General features: G+C 39.9%; 1 pseudogene; it reads left to right on the top strand.

The window, feature by feature from the left end:
- Positions 1–18,729: 18,729 nt before the first annotated feature.
- LOC142436255 (microtubule-associated protein 1 light chain 3 beta pseudogene) lies at positions 18,730–19,420 on the top strand (annotated as a pseudogene).
- Positions 19,421–19,810: the final 390 nt, after the last annotated feature.

The raw sequence follows: 19,810 nt of genomic DNA, 5'->3' as shown, positions 1-19,810 counted from the left end.
TGGAAACTGGTTTGGTTTTTGTTGAGTCCATTTTATGCATTGATAGGTAACTTGTGTCATAAGTTCCTGATCATTTTTTATGTACGTGTGTGCATTTGTATGCACCAGTATGCCTGATTTAAGATCTACAATATGTTCTGTGAAATGATATCAAAATATTAAATGATTATGGGAACACCATATTAAAACTGCCTGGGAACATAATTCCAGTCATCCTCATCATTGCTGCCACTGCCTCTGCCGGTCCTACTGGAGCTGCTGGAGGTTGGAAGAAATGGTATTAGGAGTCGAAGGAGAAGAAGCAAATGAGCAGGGATCAGAGACCCTTCTGCTGTCCCACCTACCTGAGCAGCAGAAACATCCTCTATCAGACTGCCCACGTGACAAAGCCCATGAGAGCACTCCCTTACCCATGTCCTCTACCTCACTTGACTGTGGTGGTCCAACACCACCAGTCTGGGTGCTAAAAATATTGGAAAGAAACAAATGCAAGGGGAGCTACCTCTCCCTTAGAAAAATAAAGCAAAACTCATGAAGCCATTGACCTGTTTGCATTGAACAGATAGATGCTAAGTAATATATGTATATTTATATATATATAACTTATATATATATATAAATTTACATTGCATTTATTTTACTAAAACAAGGACAGTCTCAAAGCATTAGAGATTATACCTATTTATGATTTCTTAATACTGAAGACATATCATTATTTTAAAAATAATGGGATTTTATTTTTTAGAGAGAATACTTTTCTGGGGAAATGAAGGTTTAGAAAAAACCCTGGTACCTGTAGTAAAGAAACAGAAGCATATTATTAATGGAAGACCAAATACAGAGAGGGGATTAGGGAAAATTGAAATCAATTAAATCTCCTGTCTCTATTTTATGCGGGACACCTAAGTAGCAAAGAAGAACTCCTTCATTTGTAAAGACAGAAATCTCTCACAGAGGGCTCTTCTAACAAAGTGTCCTTTGCTTGAAATGCTGCTGCTTCATCAGTATCACATGGTTTTCTTTTCTCCTCCCATCATTCAGAAGCTTTTATAATAGACACATTTTTAGAATATTTAATAATAAAGTACAGTTAGTAGTGAAGCACATAGCAAGAGAGATACTGGGCAAATATGTGCTTCAAAGTACATAGCCCAAGGTTCCCAGGTATAAACAACTATGCGTTTTGGTACCTGCATGTGGCGGCCATTGCTAATGGTGAGATGAGAGCACCTGTCAAAAGTGGGGGAGTAGGGGCAGGGGCTATTTTCTTCAGACCATACAGCATGGGAAATTACACAGGATAAGTTTGCCACACTGTTCTCTCTGACGAACCCTGATATCCCCCAAGTCTGGCCATTGTTTACAAATGAAAAATTGACTGGATGGTCTCCTGGAGCTTTTGCAGACAGATCCTTTGGATTTTCCTAGGACAACGTTACTTTGAAATGTTCAACAAAGGATCTGAAGCTTTATGATTCACTCTAGGATTTATCAAGGTGCTTCTTTCCAACCAAGGAGGTAGAAATTGTTCCAACTCAGCCTCATCTCAGGTGATATGAGTTCTATTAAGGCGTTACTCTGCTGAGTCAAGAGATATTTGCGTATGTGGCTTTGAGCAAACTGAATCCTCTCTCTAGATTTCCATTTATTCCCTGTAAAATGCAGATTTTTAAACACCAGAACTTGCTCTGAACTGTTTTAAGAATCATCTAAGAGATGATTGAATAAATAGGGTGCAACTCCTCAACTCTCTGTTGGATGTTCAGTTCTCCTTGCACCTATGACATACACACCCCCTCCTCACTCATGGGCTCTCTCATTATCTGACATTTCACATTTACAAATGTAATGGATCTAGTATCCAAATATTTTACACATTAACACACACATTTGGCAGCAACACATGCGCAGTGTGAATCAAGAGCGATGCTGGCCGGTGGAACCCTTGACACTATGGCCTTTAGTCACCCTTCAGGTCGGGAATGAAATTCACCTCCTTGGCTCAGTTTTCAGGCGAACAATATACAGGTCTATAAAGGGAGCAATAATGAGGTAGGCACGCCTTAGAATAAACGACTATTTGTAATGAAAAGCGCAGCATTTACCCAAGGACTAAGTTCAATTGGGTAGGAAAGAAAGATTCCTAGAATGGAAGCACAGGAGGAAGAGGCATAAGCAATGCTACAATAAGGGGGTTGCAATCAACGACATGAAATAAACGCGCATCAATTGTTCAATGCAAAACTAATGATCTTCTCTTATCCAAATCGCAATAAAAAGACTAATGTTGGTTAACTTTTTGTATCAGCTTGGGTGCATCACGATGCTCAATGGCTTAGGAATTACAAAATAATGTAATTTGGTAAATATACCACGATGATTCTTCAGTTTATATTATGATGTCATTATCTTCCAAGTTTTCATAATGCCATTTTTTGCATACAAACTTGGTCTTTGGAAATTTAACCAATGCCAACATGTGAAAAGTGAATGTCTTATTCTCTATGCTGGAGTTTGATATACAATTGAGAGGGGAAGTGCTTTCATTGTTAAAAGTATCGGAGCTCAAAAGTCCCTGCAGAAATCTGCACTGACAGACCAATGAGACACATGCAAAGGCTGGATCGCTGAGGATGCCCCATTCATGTCTACACTGAGGAAGGAATCCCTCAGACACTGGCTATTGTTATTAGGTGCCCTTGACCCATTCTGACTCAAAGTGATGACAAAGCAAAGCAGAACACTGCACCACCCTCATGATTGTTCAGTGTTTGAGGCCACTGTTGCCGCCACTGTGTCAACCCACTTTGTCCAGGACCTTACTCTTTTTCACTGCCCCCCTGATTGACCACGTAGGATGTCCTTTTTCAGGGTTGGACTCTCCTGGCAACATGTCCAAAGTTGGTGAGCCTGAAGGAAGTTTCATCATCCTTGATTTTAAGAGTATTCTGACTATACTTCTTCCAAGACAGATTTGTCTACTCTTTTTAGCCGTCCAGGTGCTTCACCAATATCCTAATTCAAATGCACTGGTTCTTCTTCCACCTCCTTTATTCACTGTTCAACTTCCACATGCATATACGATGATTAAAAACTCCCTGGCTCGAGGTAGCACTCTAAGAAGGTCTTCTGTAGTGGAGCACTTGTCTATTTACAACCCTTCAGGACAGCTCTGCTAATACTTTCAAATGCCTTGCTCCTTCCATTCTACCTGGTAGGAATGTCTCCCTCTTTCCTTCCATATGTCTCCTTTAAGAATCAGTGACGTTTATACACGTACCATAACACCCTTGCCCATCTCTTTTCCATCTGAGAACTTGAATCTCTGATCTTTTGCCTTATCATTGGTCTTGAACCACCTATCTTTTGCCCCCAGGCTGCCTTAGAATATTAGCTCCAAATTTTGGTTCCATACACTTGATAACAATCGCTCAAAGGGAGTAGCCAGTATTTTTCAATGCTACAGCTCTCACAGTCTAACACTGTGGGAGGTACAGGGAAACACGCATCAGATTTTGCTGTTTCGGTAAATGAATAAAGGGATTAATTAGATGCACAGGAGCAAAAATCAAATTGCTGTTACCTGAAGAGACCCCACACCCAACCAAATTCTTTCAACATTTACATATTCAAAAGTATTCTGAGTAGTGTTGTAGGGTAAATGGGTAAGGATTGTCAATGACATCTCATAGAAAAGCCTTTGTTATTCTCCAAAGAATGAGCAGGTGCAGGAGCATCCTGGAAAACAAAAACAAATCTCCTTGCCACAATTTTCCTGGTCTTTTTAAAAAATCACAAATGGAATCTTGATTTTTTTAAAATATCGTCCTGATACACCCTAATGATCACCCTGTGTACAAGAAAATCTGTTAAGATCATCCTTTCGGAATTCCTCCAAATTAGTCACTTTAACCTGAGTTTATTTCTCTGTCTGGAATTTAGCTTACAAGCTTTGATAAGTTTCTTTAAAATTCTCAATCCACCTAGATTTGGCTGTTCTCTGTGGGAAAGCATTCCCGTAAGCTTGCTGCAAAGCTTCAATGTTTTAAGTCGGTAGTCCCTTGAGTTCAGTTCAACTCTTACTATCAGTGCAGACCTCAGAAGCATCAGCTTCACCCGGCACCGAAAGTCAGAAGGTGCTCTAGCAAGACCGAGACAAGTGAAAGCGATGCGTTTTCAGAAACATGCTTAAACATACGTGGTAGGAGCGAACTCATGCGTGTATGAATTGCAACCGTGGTAGGAATACGTGTTGCCTTACTCTCATAGGTCACCTAGCCTTTCTTTTGAGGGCGCTCCACCATTTTCTTAGTGGCTGAATGCTTAACTATTTTGTCATCCAGGGAGCCACATAGACACAGATAAGACATAGTTAAACGTCATATATTTCTATTATGCTTCAAAGGCGATCAAGAGGATCCGCCTCCATCATCTCCTTTGACCCTTCAGACCATTTTATGAATTAGGTGAAACTTTGTTTCACTTCTAAATTAATAAGACATACAATGACATTTCAAGCATTATGACATAAATAGCAGGTAAGAAGCCCTGGTGATGTTGTGGTTAAGTGGTCAGCTGATCATCCAAAGGATGATGATCCAACCCAACACACTGACCCAAGGGAGGAAGCCATGACAGCCTTCTTCTGTCACGCCTGTCATCTTGGAGACCCCAGAGCAGCTTCACTCGATACGATAGTCCACTATCCAGTTAGAATGGACTCAAGGACAGCCGGGGATTAAGTAGTAGATCTGAGTTCAAAGCTTAAGATGTGATCCAAGTAAAGTGCGTAATGCAGCATGTGATACACAGCCAGCACCCTGGGATTGTCTGTGCTGCTATCACGGTTCCCTAGGCCTGGGCATCTCACAGTCTTCCTCCATCCCACCCTCCCGACACTGTACAGCTACTGACAGGGTTGACCAGCAGCCCATCCCATTTGTTTCAGAGAGATCCAATCATCCCCATAGTCCATGGATCAGACTCATGACCCAGAACTGATTTCACAGCCAGGAATAAGTGGTGGGAGATGATTTATTTAGCCTATGCACTCTCATTCTTCTCAAGTAAGAATATTTGATCTCCCCATTGGTCTACTCTTTTTATTCCAGGGTTGTTATTCTAAAACTGGCTTGCTCCCCGCCTTCTTCCCCCCTCCCCATTTTTCATAATTGGTTTTACAATGTGCCTGGAATTGAGAAATTTAGAGGGTTTGTTTGCAGCATATGGCTTTGCACTAGGTGTGTGTGTGTTCCTGAAAAGTAATGTGAATCAAATTCTGGGAAATCAAATCCTATTTTAAATGCCTGAAAGGAGCTCCATATTTGGAGGACTCCCTTGGGAAATTATCTCACGGAGTGAAAATGCACTCTCTCCTTCCCAATCTGTCGGTATATTTGGATTTTCAGTTTAATCTCTTTATTTGAGTATTCTAAATATACATTTTCAAAATAAATATTTATGGATTGCCTATCATGTACCAAGCACTTGCTGGTGCTAAAATTTTATCTTACTAAAGAAAAGACAATTTAACGAGTCAAGTGATTAAAAGTGTTTTGCTTTACAAAGGAAAGTGTGGGCTGTTGGTATAGTTTGTAATAGAGAGACATACCAGAGTTGGATGGGCTGGGAGTGAGAACCTGTGGTATTGAGTGGTGGCAGAGCTGAAATTGAGACTGAGAACCTAATTAGGAGTTAAATCTCAGTGGGGATAAGCATACAACAAAACAGAATTCTGACTTCACCTGACACCTGACAAATCCAATTCTGGGGAAAGGCCCAATGTAAATTTTATCTTCCCAGATACTTTTCTTACCCAAGTTTTTAGCTAAGTTCAGCATTCTTAGAAAGAAATTCATCTTTTACTGGTAATCTGTTCTAATACTTAAATTGAAAATCATAGTATAGGAATCTAGTTCACATGAGCAAGTTCATATTTTAAGTCTGGCTCTTTGCAAAGGAGCCCTGTTGGAAAACTGGTTATGTACTGGACTGCTAACCTGAAGGTCAGCAGTTCAAAACCACCAGCCTCCTCTCAGGGGAGAGATGAGATTTTCTGCTCTCATAAAGAGCTAGTCTGTGAAACACACAGAGGCAGTTCTAGCCTGCTGTGTAAGGTCGCTATGAGTAGAAATCAACTCTGTAGCCGTGAGTTTAAATTTTGTTTGAGTTTGATTTCCAATAGCAACATCTGGGACTTTATAGTTAGTATCATTTAGGTTTGAGGGTCATATTTTCCTGAACAAAATATGAGAACTCATTAAACTAACCAGATTTTCTAAAAATCATAAATGTTGTAATTTTTATGAGAAACAGGACAAATGAGTATTTGTTGAATAATTGCTGTAGCAACAGTTCTTTCTTTTTTTTTTTGCAACATTTCTTTTCTAAACCCAAATTCTTTCTTTCTCTGTGATACACTACTCCTGACGTTTTCAGGAGGACTCTGGAAGCATAGTGGTTATGCATGGCGCTGCTAACTGAAAGGTTAGCAGTTTGAAACCAGCAGTTACTCAACTGGAGAAAGATAAAAGCTTTCTACTCCCGTAAAGAGTTACTGACTTGGAGACCCACAGGGGTAGATCTACTCTGTCCTATCGGTTCATGATGAGTCTTGAAGGCAGTAAGTCAGTCTTGATGTTTTCAGTGATCTGGTTGAGATGCCTTTGTAGAACAGACTCCTGCTTCCGCCCCGGTGATGGATCATGCTAGCCTTGTACCTTGACCAGGGAACGGTTTAAAGGCAGGCCTGGTGACCTAGCTCTGGCCAATGATCTGTGAAAGGTGCTTACGCAGTCGGGGAGGAGCTATTCCGGCATATGAAGACCAACTCCCCTGTAGAGAATCCTTTTTTATCCTCTTTATTCCCTTCCTTCGTGGAATTCCAAGTCTGAAGTTGCCAGGGTCCTCTGCTCCTGAGACAGCAGACTTAGGAGGAAGGGGAGTGCACCCGAGCTGGTAGTGCGAGTCTGGATTTCTGTCATCATCACGGAACAGCTTCCCCAAAGTCAGCAACTGTCCCCTCAAGAATTTCATGACCAGAGAAAAAGGCGAAGCCCATTTGTTTGAACCACTGGTGTATGGGATTCCTGTTACTTGCAGCTGAAAACATTCCTAAAGGATATTTCTACTATCTGCCACAATTCTACGTGTTATTAGATGCTTTCAACCTTTAATTCTTAAAATAAACCTTTGGCATCAATATTGCTTGAACTTTAAAGATAAGAATTGAGTCTCATGGAAAGTCAGCAAACGGTCCAAGTTCACAAATAGACAATGATGGTGGAGCTATTTGAACCCAGTCCTTACATAAATTAAAGCCTGAGCATTTTCTATGACAAGAATATTCATTATTATATTTCAAAAATTAGACTATTTCAAATGATATAGTTAATACAACATATTTAGCAAGAATAATAAGAGTACAAGAACGCAGGGTTATGTGAAATATATATGATTTTAATGATACCATAGGGACTTTTCCTACAATAATTTCATTCAGGGACGTCAGAAGCAAGGCAAGCTGAGCTGTTCTTGAGTGCCATTGGAGTGCCATCGCACCCGTGCCGACTGGCAGCACTGCACAAAAGGCCTGGTCTTGCACCAGCCTCACGCGCATTTCTAAATGTGAACTGATTGTTGCGGTCCATTCGATTAAGGATTTTCCTCCTTTTCTCCTGACCCTGTGTTTTACCAAGCATTCCATTTTATTAAGGGTCTTCCTGTTTTCTGTTTGTTTGTTTGTTTGTTTGTTTGTTTTCCTGCCCCTATATTTTCCAAGCACAAGCCCTTCTCCGGCCTTGGTCCCTTCTAATGGCATGTACAAAGGTTCCTTCTCCTTGCGTCTTAGGAATATTCCTGGCATGCTTCTTCCAACACGGGTTTGTTTGTTAATCTGGCAGTCCCTGATATGTTCAACATTCCTCTTCAACGCCTTAATTCCACCGCACGCACTCTCCTCCGCCTTCCTGTTCACCGACCTCGTTCACATACACACAAGTCAGGGAACAATAGCGTGCCTTCGGTCAGGCACCGCAGTCCTCTCAGGGCCAGCCTTGCTTCCGAGCAGTGTGAGGGGGTCTTTGTCAGCAAATTTGTCCAATGCCATTTGACTTCTTCAGTGTAGTTAGGACACTTCAAAACGTATGTGACTTGGGCCAGGTGGGTTATTTGACAAGCAGGGCGTGATTATTATTGCAATTTCTTAATGCATTCAGCACATGCTACTCTCCGGGCCCTGAATTGAGCATGTTGCTCGTTTGATCACATGCAATTATTTTTAACAACTCTCTGAGTAGATATTATGATTAGCTCATTTTTATTAATGAGCATATTGATGCTCGGTGACTCTAAAACAACGCGACCAAATGATATTCGGAGGTATTTAAACTTAGCTTTGCTTCCACACGCAGTCACTCGGATCTGGAATTTGCCAAGAAAGTTCCAGCTATACTGCTTTTTTGTCAGAAGGCATCTTGGCATCCACCAGCGCCGTGGGAGCAGGTTTATATTACTAAGTGGAAGTAAACAAAGCAAAAGTGTAGGTTTTGGAACCTGATAGGTCCAGGGTTACGTGCTCTTGCACTCGGTAGCTGTCATAGCGACACTGGGGTGTTTCTTTCTTCTGACTGTCCTCCTCGCTATTTAAGAGTCAGACTGCCACATGGAGAACTGTTCTTCTCTCCTCCCCCCGTGGATGCTGCGCCTTAATGCAGCAGTATGGAAATGCTGGGGTCCATTCGAGATCCTGAAGAATCAGGCAACATTTGCAAGCCTGGAATCAGTTTACATTTTTGCCACAGGGTTGTTCTAAAGTTTTATTCTTTCCAGGTTTTGCTGCTTATTTCCCAGAAGCTCATTATGAATATACAATTCTAACACGTATATTTGTGGTAAAATAGATAATAAAGCATTGGCCATATTAGCCATTTTTATATGTATAGTTCAGTGACATCAACTACCTTTACCATGTTGTGAGTCATCAATACTATCAGTTTTTGTGTTTTTTATGCTTAACAGAAACTTAGTACTGTTTAACCAATAATCCACGCCCCCTTCCTGAGTGTCCCTTTGTTCTCCATGGACTTGCTTATTATAGATAAATTATATAATTAAGACAATAAAATATTTGTCTTATTATGGCTGAATTATTTAATTCAGCATTATGTTTTCAAGGTTCATGTTATAAAGTATATCAGAACTTCATATCTTTATAGTAGTGTAACATTCAATTTCACGTAAAAATACATGCCACATTTTGTTTTTCGTTTCATGTATTGACGGACACTTATGGGCTCACTTTTTGGCCATTGTGACTCGTGCTACCATGGACATGATAAAGTCTGTCTGACTCTATGTTTTCAGTTCTTTGGAGTGTGCAGAGAGGAATGGGACTGCTGGAAAGTATCATCGTTCTAGAGTTCATTAGTTCAAGGACTGAGGAACTGTTTACACGGCGGCTGAACCCTTTCACTACATTGTTAGCAGTGGATGAAGGTTCCAATCTCCCCCACACCTTTCCAACACCTGTCCTCTTCCTTTTTCTCTTTCTTTCTAGATAGCTCTCTAGTGGAACGGCATCTCCTGTGGTTTTGGTTTGCATTTCCATAATGACCAGAGATTTGAGCATTATTTAAGGGAATTGCAAATCTTTCTTAGAGGAACATCTATTGAATGCCTTTGCCCATTTTTTACCAGATGTTTGACTTTTTGTTATTGAGTTGTAGGAGTTTATATTTAGCTATATATAGGATATATATACACATACCTCTTATCAGATACATGGCTGCAAATATTTTCTCCTGTTGTGCAAGCTGTGTCTTCATAAGTTCAATGCAAGAAAATGTGTAGCTTTTAGTTTACTAACATTTCATCTCCCTGGTTACATTTGCTTCGAGGTATTTCATTCTTTTACATCTGTTATAAATGGAATTGATTCCTTAACATCCGTTTTTTGTTTCTCATTGCACATATACAGAAAACCAACCGGCATTTGTGTATTGACCTTGTAACCTACAACTTTGCTGAATTCCTTTATTTGCTTACTAACTATTTTGTGAATTCTCTGCATCTTTCTGTATATAAAAGTAAGGAATCTTGGTAGCTTAGTTGGCTGCATATTGGACTGTTAATTGGAAGGTCAATAATTCAAATCCACCAGCCTCTCCTCAGGAGAAAGATAAGACTTCCTGCTTCTGTAGGATTCTCATAATTGTCCTTTATTAGATTGGGAAATTCTCCTTCTACTGCTATATTGTTTGATGTTGATGGAAGTGATCCTGCAGCTCTTCCCCATCTTTCTATGAATGCAGTGGTCCCATTGTGTAGGCAGGGGCCTCCTAATGACTGAACTCCTCCCCTTGCTCTTTGGGAGAATGGTGAAGGTATCTGTCCCGATAAAGAGTAAAAGTTTTAGAATTCATTTATGTAATGAAAAAACAAATTACATCTTTACACATTTTCCGGTAAAATAAATGTATATATAATTAAGCTATTTATATTAATTTTAGGGTGGAACCACTGACCCTGTTTGGTAACACTTGAGCACTTAACCAGTGTGCCACCAGGACTCCTGTAATTATATTTAATGTTTGTGTTCCTTTTGAAGCATGTAGGAAATAACTGCTAAAATTACAAGCCAGAATAGTATAAAATTGGCCCTTACCTGTATCCATTGGATTAACTTCACTATATATCTTTCTTTCCTACCTATGACATCAAGTTTTTTTTTTTCTAGTGTCATCTAAGTTCTTTAGCAATTTATAGAAAATTGTCTGGTTTTCAAAAATTCTTTCAGCTGTTGTTTATATAAGAATGCCTTAATTTTCCCCTTATTCTTTAAATAAAATTCTGCTAGATACAGAATTAGTAATCAACAGTTGTTTTTTGTTGTTGTTGGTTTTGGTTTGTTCTTGCTGTTTTTTCTCTCAGAAATTTATATATACAATTCCACTGTTCCTAGCCTCTATTTTTCTGATGATAAATTGGAACTTAGTCGTATTAATGATTATAATCACAATTCACTTCTTTCTCGTTGCCTTCAGGATCCTCTCTTTATCTTCTGTTTCCCAGAGTTTGAATACAATGTGTGTTTATTCTGAATCCTTTGAATTTTTTTCTCCTTGGAGTCTGCTCAACTTGTATTTGTAAATGTATGTCCTTCATAAAATTTGGAAAAATTTTTAGTGTATTGCTTTGAATATTCTTCTTTTTCTTTTTTCCCTCTTGAAAACTAATGATAAGTGTGTTAGTATATTTGGTGCCCAATAATTCCACTGAGTTATGTTCACCTTTCTTGATATATTTTTCTCTCTTAAGAATCAATAAAGTTAATAGTCTTGCTTCTAATTCTCTTAATGTATTCTTCTTCCATCACACATTGCTATAGAGTTTCTTCATGTAAATTTTCATTTCAGTTACTATATTTTTCAGCTCCAGTAATTTTATTTGCTTGTTCTTTATTGTGTCCATATCTTTATTGGTTGCTCATTTTTGCTTATGTATTGTTTTCCTGATTTCTTTTTTGTTTTTTTCTCTGTATTTCCTTTTACTTCTTTGAGTGAGCCCAATACTACCGTTTTAGAGCCTATGGAAGGAATACATGCTGTCACTGTGTTAAAAGCAGTTGGTCAATAGTCAACTAAATCAGGTGTTAGCAAATGATCGAGAAGTGATGCTACTGAAGTAAGAATTCTAAGTTGCATTGAATGAATTGGTGAAAAGCAAGAATCCAGAAATTGATGGAATAGCAATTGAGATATTTTAGCAAACATATATAATATCTATGTAAAGGAATTTAAAAGACCTGATGAATCAATTGGATGCAAACATGTGTCCATTCCAAAGAAAGGTGGTCTAAGAAAATGTGGAAATTACCAATAATATCAATAATATCACATGCAAGTAAAATTTTGCTAAATATAAATTTTAAATGATTGAAAAGGCTATTCCAGAAATTTGATCCAGTCACAAAATAGTTTATTCAGATTCAGAATTATAATAAATGGAAGTTAACATTGTGAAGAATAGGTATTACAGAACATTTAATTGTGCTTTTACAGAGCCTGTACATAGACAAAGAGGACTTATTTTTAGCAGAACAAAAAGATATGGAGTAGCTGAAAAGGATAACATGTGTGCATTGAGGCTGTATCCTTTCACCATACTTATTCACTTGATCTGCTGAGTGAACAATCTGAAAAGCACAACTATGTGAAGAAGATTGTAGAATCTAGATTGGAGCATTCATCAGTAACAACATCTGATCTGTAGATCATAAGACTGCTGGCTGAAAGCTCAGAGGACTTGAAGATCTTACTGATGAAGCTCAAAACTATAGTCTTCAATATGTATAATGTTGCTACATATCTACACAAGGGAATTTTACCTTGGAAATCAGAGTAAGCTGTGACCAGTCCTAAGTAGAACCCTAATTCAAGTAAATTCTTCATGACTCTCAAATCCTTACCTTCTTTATTTTATAATTGTAATCAAATTCAATAACTATAGAACTTTTTCTTGAAATAAATTCTCAAAAGTAACATCCATGCATAAAACACACACACACACACACACACACACACACACACACACACACACACCCTCTGCTTGAAGCAATAGGTCCAAAACTTCTTTTTCTCATTAAGTCACTTCCATAGATATAGAGTTTTTGAAAATGTTAATGCCATTTTACAGGGTGATGAAACCTGTCTATTGATTCCAGTCTGCTTTCATTTCCTTCCTATCCAAACATACTCACACGTGCAAAAACATCACCACGATTGTCCGTAATTTTCTACACTATTGTCAGTCTTTTTCAAGAATCTGTCCAATCCTCCTGGTTTTCTCACCTCCATTCTCAGGCTTCCAAGCCTTAGCAGCATGCTTTTATACTCCAAGTTTTTCAGAGACATGTTAACTGATCCCTTAAAAAATTTGGAAGTTCCCATTGGATTGAGCTGTTAATTTGACAACCAGTTTCGCATTATAATACGGACACTTGCCCATTTTCCATGAATCTATCTTTTGTTACCCTTCCAGGGCGAAATCAGTAACTCTCAAGGTGTGGTTCCAGGCTAGAAGCATCTACCTCTTCTGTTAAGCAGTCAGTTCCGGGGTCATAGATGGCGATTCAGGGGTAGAACGCTTACTTTCTGTGCAAGACCACCAGCTTTGATTCCTGGCCAATGTTCCTGGAGCACAGCCACTGCTCATCTGTCAGTGTGCATTTCCATGTGACTATGCTGTGGGTGTATTTCAGTAGGGCTTGCAGACTCAGAACAACTAACCAGAAGGGTCTAGTCCCTAATATCAGCCAGGGAAAACCTTTCAAAAGTCAAAATCTGTCACCAATTATGGGATGTCACAGTACCAGGCAGTCTTATGTTTCATTGTACACAGAGTCACCATGAACTGGGGGCCAAATTGTTAGCATATAAAAGTAACAACAGCCCTAGATTTACCAAGTGATGCTCTCTGAGGGTAGGTTCCAGTATTCCTTAGTGATTCGGGCACATGCCGAAGTTTGAAAGCCATTGTTTACCACCAAAACAAGACTGTTGTATTTCACTGAGAAAACAGGCACTCTTTATCACTGTGGGAAAACTGTTGTTGTGATCATCACCATGACTTACAGCTTTCCATTTTGGGGGGTTTAACTTTTCTCTTGAATTAGGAGCTCTCTACGGATAAAGACATCATTTCTTAGACTAAGCATGTCGTTCATCTTCAATTTAATCTTCCCATGCCTTGATATTATGCTTGGTCCTTATTAAATATGTGCATAAGAGATATTCAAATAAATTTAAAATCTCTGTGGCCATAAAAAAATCACCAACCTTTCAAGTCTGTTTCCTATTCTATGACTTGAGAGCCAAACAATTATTGACTTTTATACTTTATAGGGGTTTAATAATAATCAATGTTAATAGAATCACAGATTCACTAATATGCACAAAGGAAAAACAAATGAACAAACACCATTCCTTTGAAACTGAAAGGGTAATAAGATAAAATTTGAAATTGTGCTTGTCAGACTTGTCTCTGTAAGTCCTTGAAATCACAGTTTCTGTCCACATGATAATTCAAGAAACTTTGCAGACTCACAGTTCCAGTGGTTTCATTTTCCACAAAAAGTATTGTGGACTTTCGAGCTCAAATGCCCACAGTGATTTCTAAGTGTGCTTGTAAAACAATGCTTTTTTCTTCAAAGTATTGATGAAAAAGATCTTAAAATTAATCTTCCTTAAAGACCTTACAAAGAAATTAAAAATAGGCAATCTTTAAGTTGCAATTTGGGGTAGGGGCTACAGGGAAGATGATTCGGTCAGAAGAGAAACTCTGCACTTCACCGTTGGATAGTCCAGAGACATGGAATCCCCAAGGCACGACCTTGGGTCACCTCAGAGCTTCCAGACGAAAGCTGTTGCCAGGGTAGCTGGCGTATTTACTCTTTCTCTCGCTTTCTCTCAAAATAGTTCTGCTGTTGGTCGCTCCGCTGGTGAAATGAAAGGATGCGCTACATTCAATATGATTCAATATTAATATAACTCAGTTCTCCAAGTATTGATTGAGTTCCTGAGATGTTTCCAGCCAAGGTTGACCAGACTCTGAGCTAGAAACAGTGATTGCCTACATGGTGTGTTTTCAGAAGATCCTGGAAGGTTTTTAGGTCCTAAATAGTTGCCCCACTTATCCTGAAACCTTTAGAATTTCCCAAGATTTGTGTAAAGAATATTCAAGCCACAGATGGCCCACAGAAATTCAGTTCTGTGGTTCAAACTATATCCTGCCTGTGGATATGTGTATGTTTACACATAAATATTATATACATGTATTTGCATATGCCACACATATATAAATATACTATATATACTTCTGTAGACAAATGTTTGTGTACACACACTCTGTGCATTAAAAAGATCATGGGAACTTCCTTATGATCATTTGTCTTTACCTTCATCTCTCCCTCCAAGAGACATGCTTGTTTTTGACTAAGCCCATTGCTGATTAAATCCATTCATGTTCCATATGAAATATGAACCTCTTCGTCAGTGTTTACAAACATCCTCTAACAATTAGGAGGTTGATTGGCCCAGAGGGCACCTATGCCCCATAGAGAATGTATGGTCTAACTCTGCCTGCTTGTCTCTCAGACCAACAAGATTCTCACTAGGAGATGAATTCCACTAGAAATCCAGAGATCATGTCTACTAGATTTATGACTTAATACCTAGCACTCACCACGATGCCTAGCATGCTGTAAGTTGTTGTTGTTATTAGGTGCCATCAAGTCAGTTCCTAAGCATAGTGACCTTACATGCACCACAGAACAAGACACCGACCATTCTTGTGACAACCTCACAATTGTTCTGCTTGAGTTCATTGTCGTAGCCATGGTAACAATCCATCTCCTTGAGGGCCTTCCTCTTTTACGTTGCCCCTCTACTTTACCAAATAAGATGTCTCCTCCAGGGACTGGTCTCTCCTGACAACCTGTCAAAAGTATAAAAGACAAATCTTGCCAGTTTTCCCTCTAAGGAGCACTCTGGCCTCACTTGTTCAACACAAATCAATTTATCCTTTTAGCATTCCATGGCACTGTCAATATTCTTTGCCTACACAACAAGTCAAACGTGTCCATTTTTTATGTGACCTTCCTTATTCAATAGCCAACTTTCATATGCATATGAGGTGATTAAAAAATACCAGGACCTTGGGTCAGGAGTATCTCAGTCTTCACAGTATCTCCCTGCTTTTCACCATTTTAAAGAGGTTGAGATCGTTAAGGGTTATTGTGCCAACCTGGCTGATAAACACATGTGGGATTAATTGAGGGGTGGAGAGATAAATGGGTGAGTGTGCCTCACCTTTTGAGTTCTCATGTCTCTTGCTTTCCGATGGTCAGACCAGGGTTCCTTAGCCAGTTCCCTGCTTCCGCTGGCAAGGCTCACTTCCTGCAAGACATCCCTGAGGAGAAGCCACATGGACCTTCCCTGATGCAGCCCTGGGTGCTGGAGTAGCCAAATGGAGACCCCTGCCAGCACTGAGATGCTTACGCTCACTGATTCAACTTTCCTCATGCAGTCGGCATCATTGTGTGTGTTTTGTGGGATGGAGGAGGACTTTGTGGATTGGTGTCGGACATATGGGCTAATGTTGGGCTTATGGGCTTGGCCAGCACTGGGTTGGGATGCTTTCTTAATGTATACTTATCCTTTATATAAAACTCTCTCTTATACATAGGAGTTTCTGTGGATTTGTTTCCCTAGTTTACCCAGACTAACACAGAGGTCTTATGCATCAGATTCACCCGAAATAATGCATTGTTTGACCTCCTGACAGCTGTTTGCATGTGTACTGATTATGGATCCAAGCAATACAAAATCCTTGACCACTTCGATCTTTTGCTCTCTCAGTATGCTATCTGTTGGCCCAGCGGTGAGGGTTTGGTCTTCCTGACAGCCATTTGTAATCCAAACTGAAGGCTGCGATTCTTGATCGTCATCAGCAAGCACGCCAAGTCTTCCTCACTTTCGTCAAGGAAGACTCTGCCATCTGCATATTGAAGGTGGTTAATAGCTTCCCATCGTGATGCCACATTCATCACACAACCAGCCTCTCATATAATGCGCTCAACATACAAATTGAACAAATAAGGTGAGAGGATACAAGCCTGATGCACACTGTAGGCAGATATACAATAAATACACATGAATGGAAGGACAAACAAAAGAGAGATGGCGGGAAGCAAGAAATAAAATAAATCTGTTTCAGTCAGTATTGCCAAGAAAATAATTTTCAGGGAAAAGAGGCTTCAGTTATCCTCCACCACCCCCACCCCCGCAAAAAAAGAGAGATTATTCTTCAATATAAAGTCTATATGAGTAATTGATCTGCATCTTTGTATATACAAAGAAAAGAAAATAATACATAACTGAGTAGCACATATTTTTCAATGATGTTTGTGTGCGTCTATGGTATTACCTCAGTTATTTTCCTTCTGGTTTGTCATATCTTAAGCTAACAGCTATTTATAGCAACAATACCTTTATAGCCTTGGATGCCAGTATAAATTCAGAAAGAAAACGAAAACTGATTAAAAACAAATTTCAATTCACAAAATGTAATTAATTCATTCAAAACGATGGTGATGCATGAGCAACTGAAATACATAAACAAAAAGACACGAGTCCTTCCCTCAAGGACACCAGATAGGAGACTGGAATATAAAGGAAAGTTATTCAATGAGTGTGTGTGTGTGTGTGTGTGTGTGTGTGTGTTGTCCGAGGGAAACTTTAAGTGTTCATAGGGATGTTTGTTACTTTTTAATAACATTTCCCCCTGAACTTTTGCAGCCCCTCATGTGCATGAAGTAGAAATATAGGGAAACAAACAAGTATTGTATGGTGGAATTCAAGGACCACTCCTTGCTGGCTTTCAAGATAAGAATGTGTCAATATTGCTACCAACAAGATTAGCTACATTTACAGAGAATGTTCTAGGCACTAGGAATTATTTTTGTGGTTTACGCCTAATAGTAACAAGTTGCAGAGGACAGTATTGATTTATGTCTGCAGAGCGTTAGAAAGTTCGAGACTTGCTGAAGAGAGCAGCACTAGTAGGCAGTAATGTCAAGACTCAACCTCCAATCAAATCAAATGCAAAGTCCGTGCTAATAACCACCAAGCGTTTGATCTGCATGAGCCTGGAGGGGAGCAATTGCCGTCAAGTGGGGTAAGTGGTGAGAAAGAATGTGACAACGAACTACAGGACTAAAAAATGGAGAGGATCCATGTTGTCATGTGCTGCCCTTACCTTGAACCCTTAATACATACCCCCGTTCATACCTTTTCACCCCAAATCATCAACTACCGATCTTGTCGGGCTGGCCATGATTGAACTCCTGGCAATCCAACTTGGCATCTGAGGCTAAAAAGAATCATCACATCAGACACTCTAGTGAGTTATAAATGTAAAAGAAACACATGTACTTGTGTTAAATAAACTCTTACAAGTATTCCAATATATAAAACAAATACATATAACTGTAAATAGTTTCTGTATTGTCTAAGCTCTCCAGAGAAATAGATCCAGAAAGATACTTTCTATATAAATATACATCCAAAATGAAAAACCCCATTGCCATTGGTTAAATTCCAAAATGATATATAGATACATGTAAAAATGGTATATAATATATGCGTAGATATGCATCCACTACTTGTCTGTCAGTTTGTTGTACTGTGGTGGTTGGTGTGTGGCTGTGAGCTGGAAGCTTTGTCACTGCCATTTCCAGTGCCAGCAGGGTCACCCACAGGGAACACATTTCAGCGGAGCTTCCAGACTCAGAGCAGACACCAAAGAAGCACTCAGCTGTCCACTTCAGAGGAAGGAGTCACTGAGAAGGTTGTGCACAGCTTCAGAGCATTTTCAATTACCGAAAGCTGACCAAAGGAAGCAGAACGTTGTTGGAGATACTGCCACTGGATAGGCTCCTCAGGTCGGAGGGCACTGGGAATATGACTGAAGAGACGCCGAAAGTGTCAGGGCAATGAAAAAGAGGAAGTCTCTCCAAGAGCTGGGTTAACACAGTGGCTGCAGCAATGGGTTTAGGCATAGGAACCACTGTGATGATGACGAGGAATATGCAGTGTTTTGTTCTGTTGTGCATAGGGTCACTATGGGTCAGAGCCGACTCCATAGCACCTAATAATAATCACATACAACAGGGGAAGTTGCCGTCGTCCTAGTCCGAGCTACCGTCTGACGCCGCCGCCACCGTCCCGCGCTATGCCGTCTGAGAAGACCTTCAAGCAGCGCCGCTCGTTCGAACAAAGAGTGGAAGATGTCCGGCTTATCCAAGAACAACATCCTACTAAAATCCCGGTGATAATGGAAAGATACAAGGGTGAGAAGCAGCTTCCTGTGCTGGATAAAACTAAGTTCCTCGTCCCCGATCACGTCAACATGAGCGAGCTCATCAAAATCATACGAAGGCGCCTGCAGCTGAACGCCAACCAGGCCTTCTTCCTGCTGGTTAGCGGCCACCGCATGGTGAGCGTGTGCACGCCCATTTCTGAGGTGTGCGAGAGCGAGCGGGATGAAGACGGCTTCCTGTGCATGGTCTACGCCTCCCAGGAGTCGTTTGGCATGAAGCCGGCTGCCTAAGACCGACCAAACCATCTCCAGGATTGTCACCCCTTACTAAGGGGCGGGGAAGGAAAGGGATGTTAGCGCGGGTCGATCGGTCAGCCCCTCTAAGCACAGGCCCTCACCGCTGTGGTGTCCCGCCCACTGGGAGTTGTAGCGTGTTTCCCTCGCGCAGTGCGCGCCCTCAGCTTCAGCAGACTATTCTTATTTAACCCAGATGTTAGGTTTACAAATAAAGTGCTTTGCATTTTAAGTTGCCAATAAAATAAACATTGGAAAAAAAATAATAATCACATACATATGCAAATATGCATATACATATATGTATGTAGGGAGAGAGGGAGAGAGAAACGTCAAGTTATTGGCTTCTGAAGTTGCGGCCCTTCTAGGGCTGACCATTCCATAATGTATGCAGTAGAATATCATGTTTTAAGCTCTTGAGCCGGAGTTGGTAGTTGAGTATTAAGGCACAATGAATGTCTTCTCTGGGAAACCTCAGTTTTTGGCTGCTGAGGTCTTCCAGCAGATTGGAAGAGGTCTTACCCTGTTATCCCTATAACGTCTGTATTTTTTATTTCAGGGGGAGAAATGTTTTTGTTTTTATTCTTTACTTTAATAGTTATCAATATATATAACAACCAAAATATATTAAAAAAATATA

The sequence above is a fragment of the Tenrec ecaudatus genome, chromosome 1 (assembly GCF_050624435.1).
Source record: "Tenrec ecaudatus isolate mTenEca1 chromosome 1, mTenEca1.hap1, whole genome shotgun sequence".
Classification (NCBI taxonomy): Eukaryota; Metazoa; Chordata; class Mammalia; order Afrosoricida; family Tenrecidae; genus Tenrec; species Tenrec ecaudatus.
The sequence above is the reverse complement of the archived record's forward strand: the minus strand, read 5'-3'. Positions and strand labels throughout refer to the sequence as shown.